This window comes from Blennius ocellaris, assembly GCF_963422515.1.
Source record: "Blennius ocellaris genome assembly, chromosome: 4".
Lineage (NCBI taxonomy): Eukaryota > Metazoa > Chordata > Actinopteri > Blenniiformes > Blenniidae > Blennius > Blennius ocellaris.
This window is the reverse complement of record NC_137653.1, coordinates 24,418,651-24,432,388: the sequence shown is the minus strand read 5'-3', so window position 1 is coordinate 24,432,388 and position 13,738 is coordinate 24,418,651. Positions and strand designations below refer to the sequence as shown.

General features: G+C 43.6%; 1 protein-coding gene across 2 annotated transcripts in view; it reads left to right on the top strand.

Moving 5' to 3' along the window:
* The first annotated feature begins 206 nt into the window (after positions 1–206).
* Positions 207–13,738, top strand: part of LOC308129330 (band 4.1-like protein 1) — a 126,685-nt gene continuing 113,153 nt past the window's right edge. The window contains exon 1 of one of the 2 annotated variants that reach the window (XM_080495251.1): positions 207–327. The gene's annotated coding sequence lies outside the window, so the exon portion shown is untranslated. Of the gene's footprint in view, positions 328–672; positions 774–13,738 lie in introns of those variants that run through there. The other variant, XM_080495252.1, reaches the window with a different exon arrangement.

Below are 13,738 nucleotides of genomic sequence, written 5' to 3'. Positions count from 1 at the left end.
GTGTGTGTGTGTGTGTGGGGGGGGGGGATTTCTTGTGCAATGACGCACGCGTAATAGCGGGCGCCTCGGAGTGTGTGTGCATAAGTAGGTGTGTGTCCCTCCCTCATGCCTCTCTGCATCTGACAGCGTTCCTCCCTCTCTCTCTCTCTCTCTCTCTCTCTCTCTCTCTCGCACACACACACACACTCGGCTCTTTGCCGGCAAAACACCGACACACTCCCTCTCCCTCAGCCCGGGAATAAACACGGAGCTGCGGCAGAAGCTGGATTGATCTCCCCCGGTGCGCACCATCCATGGTCCTCCCCTGGATGCCCATCTGACAGGAGGGTAGGTTGAAATATTAATTTCGCTGTCTTTCCTGCCATCCTGTCGTTACGAGGCTTGGTTTTTTATTATGGGATGTATCGCTCTTTCCCGGAGATCCGTCCCCTTCTGCGCGTAATTCGTCCGCAAAAATGACTGCGCGTTGTCACAGCCGCGTTGTGCTGCAGTGAAAAGGCATTTATTTTTGTTTAATTGAAGCTGCAGTTGCTGCTTCCCTTTATTTATTTATTCTTTTTTTTTTCTGTCTTTTTTTTTTACCTGGACTTTGCCCGCTCGCCTCTGCTCAGGGGGATGAATAACACAGCAACACAGGCAGGAGCAAGTTGTAGCGTCATTTCGTGCCCACTGGCCCAGTCAGAGCTCCTATCAGGAGAGCTGCAAACCCCGCAACAACCAGGACGAGAGCACCTCCTCCTCCTCCTCCTCCTGCCCGGACAGCCACTTTAAAGGTGATCTTCTCACCTTTCCAACACGGGATTCTCTGCGAGTTGCTGCCGCTGCAGAGATCAGCTGTTTGCTTTGTGTCTCAGCCTGTCAGGGGAGAACTGGATCTGACTCAGTGTATTTCTCAAACACACCCATCTGATCATGCAACAGCCACTCCGAGGACACACAATGTTGCCATTGTCACACCCTAACATCAACACCTCTGGCTTGCTCGCACAAAGCGGTCATATTTTTGCCGACTGAAACAAAGTGAAAGGAGGCTTGAGGTCCACGAGGCTTTGTCCCGTTTTAACTCCATGTAGTTTGAATAGTGGGAAAGAGCGACTGTAGATGAATGCTGTTGAGCTGAAGTTCCTGGCCGCATTCTGGGACTGCTCCATGGATGAGTGTTTTCACCTTTGGCCCTGTGGTTTAAGGGAATGAGAGTTTTGAATGAAGCTTCAGAAGGTGACAGTCGCAGTGTTTAAACATGCATGTCTATTAATGTACCAAACAAACCAACTTGTTCATTCAGTAGTGTTTTAGTTTTCTTTTTACACCACAGGATGGTCTAGTGATTCTAGAGTCAGATATATTTACTGTCCAACATAAAAAAGGAGCAGAAGGTTGTAGTGTCAGCAGCCAGCACATGCAGTATGACTGTTTTATTTTATTTTATTTTAAACTCTCATAGGCTTTTGGAGGTCTGTTTAAATGACAACGGTGCAACTTTTCTTTTTTACTTCTCATCCATACCACGGCTGTAGTAAATAGTTCTTCTGCACATGCACCAATAGGATGACAATAACAGTGTTTTTCTCCAGTGTCATGGCTCCCAGTCCATGTTATTCTGGGACTTGGTAGTATTAGAACAATCTAACTTCGTCTGTCCATATGAATGTCTATGTATATATTTATTCATTTCTTTTTTTGTAAGACAAAAAATGTATGTATAGAATATTGTTCTCTGCATGCATGCGTGTGGTTTCATCACAAAAACAGCACCTGCCCATAGGCCAACATGAAAACTATATGTTTACATAATTTTCCATGTAAACGTCTATAATTTTCCAAACACTGCAGTGAGCATGCGAACCTGTTCAGAAAAGAAAATCAGTAACAATACGTTCACACTTGAAATGCCTTTAAGGTCCCATGTTATTCAAAATAATTCATTTTATAATGGTTTTCCAAACAAAAATGTAGCCTGTGTATGAGGTCATAGAAGTGAAGAAAATCTGTCATCTCTCTTTTGCGCCACCTTTTAGCAAATGGATGTTCACATTGGCAATTCAGAGATTTTGCCTTCATTACATCAACAGTGGAAATAATCACTCCCTCTGGCAGTGGATACTCACTTGGACCCTCCCACAGCTAGATGAGCTCTGTCCTCTTAAAATATGATCGGGTGCCATTTATTCTGCTCGGAGTAGGCTGGACAGACACGGTTAATTAGCATTTAAAGATACAGGTGGAGAAATGGCCTTTCCTCAGTAGAAGCCACTGGACTGACTGGAGTTCAGGATCAAGGCTATTTGAGGCAATACAGCTTGAATACAATGTTGTAGGACCTCTGACACCTATGTGAAATGTTTGAAAACCCGTATCATATGGGATCTTTAAGTTGGGAAACTGTCTGTTTTCAGATGAATTGGCCGATAGGAGGCAGCACTAATGGAATGAACTGTCAACGTGACAATGAAGGGTCTTGGTAACTTCCTGAACTCTGACAGCAGGTTTGAGAACAGACTGGATGATAGTGACTCAACACTGCAATGAATATTTCTAAATTCTGCCCTATGTCACTAAATAGGTCTTGTAGACTTACTCATTTGCAGTCTGATAATTTCTGTGTACCGCGGTACTGACATTGGAAATGACATTTTTAAATGTCATCACAAAAACGTCTCATGAATTTTGAGTCTTTGCATAGTTTGGTGGTTCGTCTGATCCACAGGATCTTGGTGGCTGTGTGTCCCGACCCGCCTCCCCATGCCGTACAGGTGGGCTTTACAACACCCCGTCAAACTCTCCCTCCAGGCCACCGTCGGCCTCCGCTGGCAGACCTGCCGTCACGCCACATCCATGTCGTTAACTTTGACGAGCCTCCTTCAGTTTATCACCTGATGCTTCCTCCTCCTTCAAATCCCAACCGCCACACAGACATTACATCATCTCCCTACCGGTTTTCCCTCATTATCGCTTTCGATTCTCCGCGTAGTTTATTTTGGTCTCTGCTTTCACTGTACACGGTTGCGAGCTCATGCTACCAGTGTGAACATGTCAGCGTTTGCCACCGAGTTCAGACGGCCGAAGGTGCTGCTGGGATTTCACAGCCCAGCGTGCTGCCGAACGGCATTTGCAATTCAAATGAGCCGTGTATATGAGGCATCTGAGGCGGCCCTCCTTCGACTCTCGTGTCTCTTTGGAGGCAATCACTCCTCTCACTTGCAAGATAACACAACCTCTTCTTCTTTCGGTGTTGCACTTCTGTCGGGAAGAAATGAGGGCAGTGAGCTGTTGCATCTGGGGCTTTTGTTTAGCTGGTAGCGATTGATGCAGGCATGGATATGCTGCGTAATTATACAGGGTCACCCTGATGGTACATGCACTGATGACAAAGCATGCGGCACGTTCTGCGTGTGTTGTGCGTAGGTGTGTGTCCTGTACTTGACCGTCATTGCCGTCGGTTCCAGCTCAATGTTTTCTGACCCGTCATGTTTTTGTAGCTCGGTCAGCACGCTCACATCCCTTCCTTCCTGCCTGCCTGAGCTCCAGCGGCCAATCACACGCACAGATCGGTCCCGTGTGTTCGTGAGGACCCGCTGAACTCCTGCCTTACCCTTCACAACCACACGGCTCACCTCTAATTCTGCTGCTCGCTCCCGGAATCCTCACCGTCATGAATGCATCAAACATCAACGTGAGGCTCTTTGTCTTTATGGCCGACACCTACCGAGCAATGAGCATTTATTGTGTTTGCCTTCTGTTGCTGCCACTCTATATATAGCCGTTTTCACTGATAATGGGGTTTCATTTAAATTGCAGAGCCGCACACGGGAGGATACATGCGACGCCCTTGAATTGATGCGGAACACAAAAGTGTTTTATAGATGCGATTGTGTGTTAAAATGACCAAATTCATCTTCATTATTTTTTAAACGCACCGAGAGGAACTTGTGCCTTTTGGAAAGAAACTCTCTTTATGAAGACGGATTCACACCAGGAGGCACAGGGCACAAACTTACAAGGTCGACTCCCGCATTTTTCCCGCTCTGGAGAGCGAGTCTCACGCTCATGATCAGTTCGGCAGTGACAGCAGAGTGCTGCTCTCCATGATGAAGTTAACCAACCTTTATGTGAGGAATCGGAGGAGTGCTTCTTCATGAAATATTGCTTCGACTTTTGAAGGCGACGTGGCCTACAAGTATAATACAGGTGGAGCAACACGGTTTCAATTATAGCCTTCAGTGAACATGACAGTTAGTTAGCCTAGCCTACTTTAGCATATAAGTGATGGAAATCATCAAAATATCATGAAAAAATCTGGCTTCATCCAATCGGGGAGACAATGATTTCTTCTATTCTCTCGCGTCATCTTACAGGACCATTAGTGAGTCTACAATGATACGTGGGGAATTTAGAGTCGACAGGTAGTCGGTGCACTTTTAGCTTACGTTATTCGTTTTGATAGCACAAGGTTGTATTGCCACACTTCTGGCTCTGATTCTCTGTTAGAAGAAGCTAACCTGTATGATTTATCACCTTGTAATGCCCCCCCCCTCCCCCCCCCGCCTCTGATTGGCTCATCGGCCCTCATGCTGCAGGGTAAACATAGACAAGACTTGAACAAATGAAATCGGTGAACGCAGCGGTGCATCATGGGGGACTTGGAAGTGGGTGTACACAATGCTGACTGAAAGATAGGAGTATACCCCTGACTACCCCACTTGTTGTGGCGGGTAGCCTTAACTCACTGCACCATCATGTGGTATATTGTGGTATTACACAATTGTTTGCTGCTTGGCTTGTTAACTCGTTGATTTCCCTGAAACTTTGTCCTGATTCTCTTGAATCGACGTGATCTCGTGGGTGAAGGTCTGTTGTTATAAAGGTCCAGCATCTGAATGGAGACTGTGGTCACACACATGAATGGTTTCTACAGAGTTGACAACTTTACTGCAGCAATGGGAGACCTTGTCCTTGAAGAAACAGTTGTCAAATGTGACCTTTTACATTATTCACAAGTCACAGGAACTGTACAATGCCAACACTTTTTATTTCCTGGTAGCTGTACTCAATGGATTTATGCACATGCAAACACATTCCACACATGCATGCAAGAAAACATGACGGTGCCCTTATGACAGCAAGACCTGTTTCGTTTACACGAAGTGAACAACATGAACATGTTAAAAAAGGGGGAACGATGTTTGCAACTGCACAAACATACAGAGCATGAATAGCTGAATTTGCCAACTCACACAGGGATGCTGAATCCCCCCCCCCCCCCCCCCCCCCCACACACACACACACACACATTTTCTCACTGAGGGTGAAGTGACATCAAGCACTAAATGTCTCTTTTATCCCAAGTGCCAACACATGTAGAGGTTCCATCAGGAACAATGAGCTGACCAGAGACTGAAGCTAAGATGTGGTGTGAATTGGTGCCACTCGCTTGTGCTGGTGAAGTAATTTGCAGCAGTTCACACTCGAGATGGGTCCGATCCAGTATCGGTATCTGGTTCTGATCCCAAAGTAATTCACGGATCAGCAATTTCCGATCCAACCTGCGGAGATTTCCCGATCCAGGAGCCTCGTCTGTGCTTTCCCGTCGCTGAAATGACTCCACAAGTGTTTCCCTGCCAGCTGCTCTCCTCGCTGGCTGCAAAATATGGAATGGATTTCCTGAAGGGAGGCAGGTCTCAATGAGACGCTGAGTAGTGAGTCAGGAAAGCCTCTCAAATCTGTTTTCATACCCGGCTTGCCTAATCTAAGTTATAGCCAGTTTCTTTTCTGCAGATTTCAAGCATGCTCACTCTCTGTTGTCAACAATCTCAACTCAACTGGGAATATTCCCAATTCCCAGCTGCCTTAACGGGCGAGAAGAACAAATTGGATTTTCTTAAAATATCCCATGAGGCAAGTGTGTTTATATACTTCATCCAGCCATCAGAGATGGCTAAGATGCATTAGTCATTGTCCGTCTGTCACCCATATTAATACATTTGCTGATCTGTCTTTGGTAACTTGAAAAAAAAATTTGGTTTAGATTTAATGTTGGCCAGTTTTTGTTTATTACCTTGGTGACCCAATACTGTTTTTCCTCGGTCTGAATCTAGATTACAACACTGCCCCCAAGTAGAGATGCAAGGAAATCCAATAAAGCCGGTTGATGTTTGATGGATTGCATTAAAGCGATTTAAAAAGTAAAAACACTATACTATACTGAATTAAAGCTGCAAGCAGCAGTGGTCGGGTCCTCGCTAAACACTCAGACTACCACTGAGACTGTCAGTCATCATGTATGTCATTCTGTGACTAAAGTGTGAACTTCAAGCCGATTGGAGCATATACAGGTTATGTAGACCCCAAATCCTGTTTCCAGCAGGTGGCGCTATGGCTGAGTGTCGATAATGCCATATGGCTGTCAGCAGGCCTGAACGTTATCTCGAGCGACTCCAATAGGTTACGATCGTTTGGCGCACGGGACCCGAATAAAATGTGATTCGTATTGCCGTTCTTTGTTTAGGCACCACGTTGCTACGAGCTGATATGCGATGAGAGCTGAGTACTCCTGCGGTATCGTCAGATGATACCGCTCTCGTCCCAGTAGTACGTCGGCACAATGCCCCGCCGCTTTGTGTTTGTTTACCCGACATGCAGAGAGACTGGTATCGTTCAGTTTTACACGCTTCTTTTGTCGGCTTTATTCCAAAAGAGGATAACACAACATTACTGCCGCTGATTCGGACAACATAATCACAGTGGTTGTGCGCTTTTGTTTGATGGGAATTGAATTAAGCCTCATCAGAATGCTGCATCCACTGCAGTTCAGTGTAAAATCTCATTACAGGCCAGACTCCGGCATCATGTTGGTGGATAGCTGGTCCGGGGTGGGTAGGAGGGGCAGGAAGCAGTGTCCTCACCTATTACAATCCTTCTTGCTGTTCTTGTCGAGGGTCTCTCCTCCGCAGCCGGTTGCTGTCTTGTTGCGATCTGCCCGAGCGTGGCTTTTATTTTTAGCTTGGGTTTTATTTATTTATTTTTATACTCAACCAGCTTTGGGTTTGGGTTTTTTTTTTTTTTTTGTCTTCTTCAGATTGCATCATTCTGTCTGTGCTCAAATGTGAGAACAGAGGAAGAGCAGCTATTTCATGCCATGAGACAGTCTCATTTCAGTCTTCTATTTCTCAAGCTTCTCCTGTTCGGCTGTCGATGAGAAGCAGAGGCAGGGAGCTCTCACCCCGGGCGACCACGGCCCTGCTCGCCTCAGCCTCTTGATTAGAGTGAGTCAGCAGATTGTTTTTTTTTTTTTCCCCCTCCCCTCTATCTCTCGTCCTTTGCATACCTTTACTCGCCTCCTTTGAACAAATCCCCTGCCTCTTGGAGGAGACTCGTCATATTGTTGACGCACTTTGATCTGGTGCAGCAGATTCTCCTCCAGAAGTCAAAACGAGGCTGCGCGACATCAAGTGAACATGTGATAATGTTGGGTATTGCAATGACGCGACATGATTTTCCATGAATATGAGTACGTTGATGCCTCTGTGCTTTATTAAGGTGTTCTTTCTCTTGTCCCTAATTTACAACTCGCTCCTTTAAGGCCCTGTGTACATGGCAACGTCATAGTAAATAGTTATTCTGCAGATGCACGAGCAGGTGGACAATAACAATGTTTGCCTCCAGAGAGTCATGACTGAGCTTTATATTTCTCAGTCGCCTTTATAAAAATCTAACTTTGTCATCTGTCCATACAACTGTCCTTGTTCTCCCCATTGTTAATGTATATAGCGTATTGCAGTTTGCCTGCATGCCTTTGTGTGGTTTCGTTACTAAAACAAACTACAGCACCCACTAGTGGCCCGGTATGCGAACTACATCGTTTTTTTTAGCATTTCTACCAATTCTATGTAAACAAACATTGTTTTCAAAATGTTGCTGTCTCATCACAGAACTACTCTGAAGCAGAAACGATGCATTTCCACTTGAAATCTTGTCAACCAACTTCGTAGTCACTTCATACGACCTTCATATGTCCTTGTCCTCTCATTGTTAAAGTTTATAACGTATTGTTCTCTGCACACGTCTGTGGTTTCATTACTAAAAATACGGCACAAACTCGGGGCGTGACATCCTAACTGCATTGTTTTCTGTATTCCTGCCATTTCCATCTAAGCAGACAACATTTAGAAAATATTTCATTGTAAACACAAAACTTTTCTGAAGCAAAACCGATGCTTTTTCACGTGAAATACGCAACCCCTAATTTTAATGTTTAATTTTTAAGTATTTCCCAGTTCTTGTGTCTCAACTTGGTTTTGGCTTGTGTCCGAATGGTGCTGTGTGAATAAACTGTCCCAGCCGGGCCGGTGGAGCGACTGTACTGCAGCTGCTTTGGCTCCGCCAGCAGCCATTGTTTTCCTGTGGCCACTTCGTACTTGGCAATGGTTAATTAGAGCAGTTCTTGGAGGAAAGCTAATGCCATTGTTGATCTGCGCTCATTTCCCTGATGATTAGGGTGTGTGATTGCCTCAGCTTTGCACATGGTGGCAAACTGGGGGAATTGAGGAAAATGGTCTGTGTTGAGGTCAAGCTCTGCAAACTTTTCATAAAAAAAATAAAACCCAAAACAAAACATTAAATGGGACCTAAAAAAAAAACGGATTAGGAGAGATTACAGTTACACAAAAAGTGAAAACTTCACAACAATGCCCTGCTTACTGCTGCTGAGTGGAATAATGATTTGCCCTGAATAATTGTGATGACGTGATTAAGTTGCATGCAGCAGGTAAGGAGGAGAGGAATTCAGCCGACGGTAATGGCTCTGATTAAAATGTGTTGCTGCTGCTGTGTGGTTAACAAGATATACAAGCTCAAGTATTGCAGATGCTCTGACCTCCACATAATTTTTTTCCTGGTAATGAGACTATAAGATTATTAGGAGAGCGGGTTCGAGCAGTGTTTGTGTGTGTGTGTGTGTGTGTGTAGTCGGTGGGCGGCTTGCTGCGTTTATCAGGGAGCACGCACGCACGCACGCACACGCACGCGCGCACATACATAAACACACGCCGCTGTTAGCTGCAGCAGTCTGTGGAGGAGTTGGGTGGGAGGACGACTCCTGGCGCCTCTGGGCCCGTCGTGTGTCTCCTGAACTGGTCCGACAGGTTGGGAGGCAGATCCAGGCACGGCCGCAGTCCTTACTGCACTCTCGGTTCACTCGCTGTTGGAGTGTGTGTGTTTACACTGCTGCTTTACGACCTGCAGCACACACCAGTGTGTTTGCTGCACCAGCTTGCTTGTTGCTGTGTTTGCAGCCTTGCAAAGGATTATGTGTACGCACACACACACACACACACACAATCTGGAATAAGATCAGAACCGTATAAATGGTGTACTCGCTGGTCCATGTTATTAAACCATCTGTGAGAAATATCCACAACGTGAGATGTCTCCTGTCAGGAAGCTCAGTCGTATCCTGTTGACCCTTCTTATGCTTGGTTTTAAAGCAGGGGTGTCAAACGTAAGGCCCATGTGCCAAAACTGGCCCACTGTCGGCTCCAATCTGGCCGCCAAATCACCAAGCAGATTGTAAAAATTTCAAAGGAAAAATATAGATATTTCGAGTTGGTAAAACATGCATAAAGCAACAGCTATAGAAAAGGTTTTCTGGACATTTCACTGTATTTTTCACAAGATGGCTTCATGAAAATTTACTTTATGCTGAGACTGTCGTCATTTTCTGTAGTATTTGTTTGGTTGACTAAATATACAGACATTTTCATTTTGTATACTCGTATGCCACGACAAACAAAAACTTTTAATTTAAAGGTTATCATGGCACTATTTTACCGGTCCAGTCCTTGGCCCCTGAACTAAAGTGTATTTGATTCCCCTGATTTAAGAACAAAGCCGTATTCCACAACAGGGTCAATTTTAATCCCTTTTATTAGATTTTTTTTTTCAATGAACATCCAGGGTGGAAGAACTGAGCATTGATGAGCAGGGTGCACAATATATCAAAATGTCATGATTCCATCCACTGTGTATTCATGCTCTGAAAATTGATAATTGAAAACAACTAATCAAAAAAAAAAGCCCTTACAGCCCAAATTATTTCATACTTGCTTGCTCAAAGTCAGAAGCACCACCTGGGAAATTCAGATGCACGTATGAGGAGGCACCGCTGCTGTTCAGAGGCAAGAGAAAGATTGCTGTTATTTGTAGGAACAAATCTTAAAGCACAAAGACTAACAGCATCTACTCAAGTGTTTTTGTTTATCGCAAAATATACCTCAACTGCATGATTACAGGGTGTCGTGCAGCCATGGCGATGAGTCATTGAAGTGGACTATTATAATGTCCAAGGAGACGCGTGATAAGGTAGGAACACGTTACAGAGCCATAAATTAACTAGAGTCTGCTCAATATTGATATTTTTCTCAATAAAGTTGTACATTGTATGGTTTTGATGAGCTTCTATTCCTCCTATATTGGGAAAGTTCTTGTTTTTATGCACTTTTTTTTAATCTAATCCAAGCAATTACATTTTTATTCCCTGAACTCAATGGTCAGCAAACTACACCTCCATTTTCATGGCGTTTCAATTCAAAACATGTCATTTTTGTTTCAGAAAATTTTCCTACTCCCCGTCCAGATGGGAGACATCTTGCGTCTATGCGATACCATGAAAACTGGTCAAAATTTTGTAGTATATATGCCAGGCCGATCGGTGGTGCTGTACCACTGCCACAGAAGTACACCATATAGAGAAGACACGCAGCATACAAATCTGTTAATCTATCTGTCTAATCAGGCAGCTAATGTTTGCTTTGCTGGCCTTGTTGACTACAACTGCAAGTATGATCAATGTACACAGGAATAAAACAAAGCTACAAAAAAAAAAAAAAGAAAAGCAAAGCAGTTGTGTTACACATGTGGAGCAAACGTTTTCAGTCTTGTGAGGATGCCTAAATGATTTTTCGAGTAAGTTGCACCACATGCGGAACAGTAAAGTAAAAAGCCAAAAATCCTCTGAAAGACTCAATCTGGTATTTATGATGCAGCGCTCATCACACTTTGTATGTATTGTTTTGTGAGTCTGCATGAATCTGAGTGATTAGTAGTCCTGGCAGGCATTGAGTCGCACAAAGAAATAATGAGGTAGTCGAGACTTAGTTCTACTAAATTATCCATCATATTTGAATATCATGTGTGTTAAAATCTGCTTAAATAGAGCCTGCAAGGACTGGTCAAAGGTTATAGGTTCAGGGTAGTAAAATCATTCCCAAACACCCCAGAAAATACCCAATGGAAATCATTGCCCAGTGCAGAGTGCTTTAAGGTATTCTTTTATAAAGCAACACTTTTGTAATAAATAGATAATTCTGGAAAAATTGCCCATCTTTGTAGCAAGAAACAAATGTCAGATTATGTTTGCGAGGCACGTTGCATTACAAAGCTGCACTGACGCAACCAACGCAATGCAATGGAAACTGAAGATCTTTGTTAAAGTTGTGCTGGTCTGATTCTCTGCATTGCCACGCACCGTTCCACAGTGACACTGCAGCACATATTTGGCCATTCATCTACCGTCGCAGTCTGCTGCCCATTGGAGAAGTCATTTGTCAGCTCCGATGCTGCGTCCGTGCGCTGTGGGGAAGATCCAGCATCAGCCACTTGACAAATAGATGCCCAGTCTGTCAAAACAAAACTATTTTCTTCACTGTTTATGTTTCAGTCCAGCGACGTCAATCAAGCCTTTTATGCAGCGAGCGTCAATCAGCAGTCATATACAGCACATCAATATATATACACTGCTCCCAAAAAATAAAGGGCGCACTAAAATAACATCCTAAATCTCAATTAATGAAATATTGAAGTTGAAAGTCTTTATTCAACGTATAGTAGAGTGCGTTGAGAAGAAAATAACATAAAAAATTATGTAATGTAAATCTAAACTATTATCTCATGGAGGTCTGGATTTGGAATCCTACTCAAAATAAAAGAGGAGAATCACATTGCAGGCTGATCCAACGTCAGCCAAAATTCCTCCAGAGCAGCCACAGTGAGGCTCAGTAGTGGGCGTGGCCTCCACCTGACTGTATGACCTCCCTACAACACCTGGGCATGATTCTGATGAGGTGGGCGGTTCTCCTGAGGGACGGACTCCTAGACTGGGATCGAAGCATCTGTGGAGCAACGAGTGGTTGGTGGATGGAACCAGACATGATGTCCAGATGTGCTCCACTGGATCCAGGTGTGGGGAACGGGCAGGCCAGTCCAGAGCATCAATAGCTTCACCATTCAGGGTCAACATCCTCCAGCACATTGGAGAACGGTCCTAGATTCCAGAAATGGTCTCGTTATACTTGTCACTATCAGTTGCATATTTTTCTCCCTACTTGATTCAGTTCAATCTGAACCGTTTCCTTTACTTTGAATATTTGTGTGCGTGTTTGTGTGTATGCAGGTACACTCGAGCTGCAATGCATGAGTTAAAGATGTCATAAATGAACACTCAAATAATGATGTTGGTGATTTCAATCTGTGGGATTTAAATTAAGACTATATTGTGCAACCTTAATATAAAAAGCATTTTTTTCCCTGTATATGATTTGTGAAGCACTGACTTGCTTCTTATTGTCTGTAATGCGCTTTTACATCATCCGAGCCATTCAGCACGGGCGTACTCACAGCAGTGGACAGACAAGTTCCTACAGCGACTCACTACACCATCTAATGGTACAGAGAGGTATTGTGAGATTGGTTAAACAGAGGGTAACTTTTGATATGCTTATGGAACAGTACACACAAGTCTGAAAAAATACCAAGACACATTTTCTTAAGTTTTGAAGTATTAATTCGTCTTAGTCTCAGAATATCTGTAGAGTCATGTAAAATGAGCCGTACGAACCTTACTGGTGGTTACGACAACTCATTGTGGAGTCAGAGTTCTTTGTTCAAATCTTTCTGTGTAATTGCTATCGCTACAAGAACTACAAGATATAAACACAGGATCTGCATGCAGCTTCAATATTTGCTGACTATGAAAAGCTCTGAAGGAGATCACAGAAGCGTGACTTGCCTAGAAGGCATGACAGGGAATTGACATTACCGACCAAAACGAACATTGAAGCTAAACTAGTGTTGGTCCCTGAAGGTCAAGGTCCACGATCAGGTTACAGTAAGAGTCGATAACTGGATGCCTTTGGGAGACTCACAGAGAAATGGTTTGGGGATACTTTGGATCTCTGAGGAAAGTAACAAAAGGGTTTTGACTTGAATTACCAAAGTCCAGACTTGTAACTGATTGATGTAATGCAGAGATTTGAAATATCAATAGAATACAGTACAGCAAACTGTCAAAGTAGGTATTCTTTCAGCTTTCATAAAAAAAGGACGACTTTGACATGGCAAAAAAGTAATTATTAGTAAATTGAAAACAAATATGTGCTGAAATGAGGTCAGCTAATGGAAGTAACACTCCTAAGGCCAAAAAACGATTTTACATTTGGTTGTTATTGTTTATTTAATCTTTGTTGGGGACAAATGAACTGTTCAGTGTGTACTCTACCCTCCAACACTGACTTAAAGTGAGTGTGGAAAACAAATGAATAAATGCTTCATCAACACTTGTTTGTTTCTCAATGAAATGCTATTAAATGATTTCAAATTAGAAGTTTAAAACCCAGAGAACAAAGGAGAAATGCACAATAACATTTCATAAATGAAAGATTTTTCATGAAGAGGGGTCATAAATAGG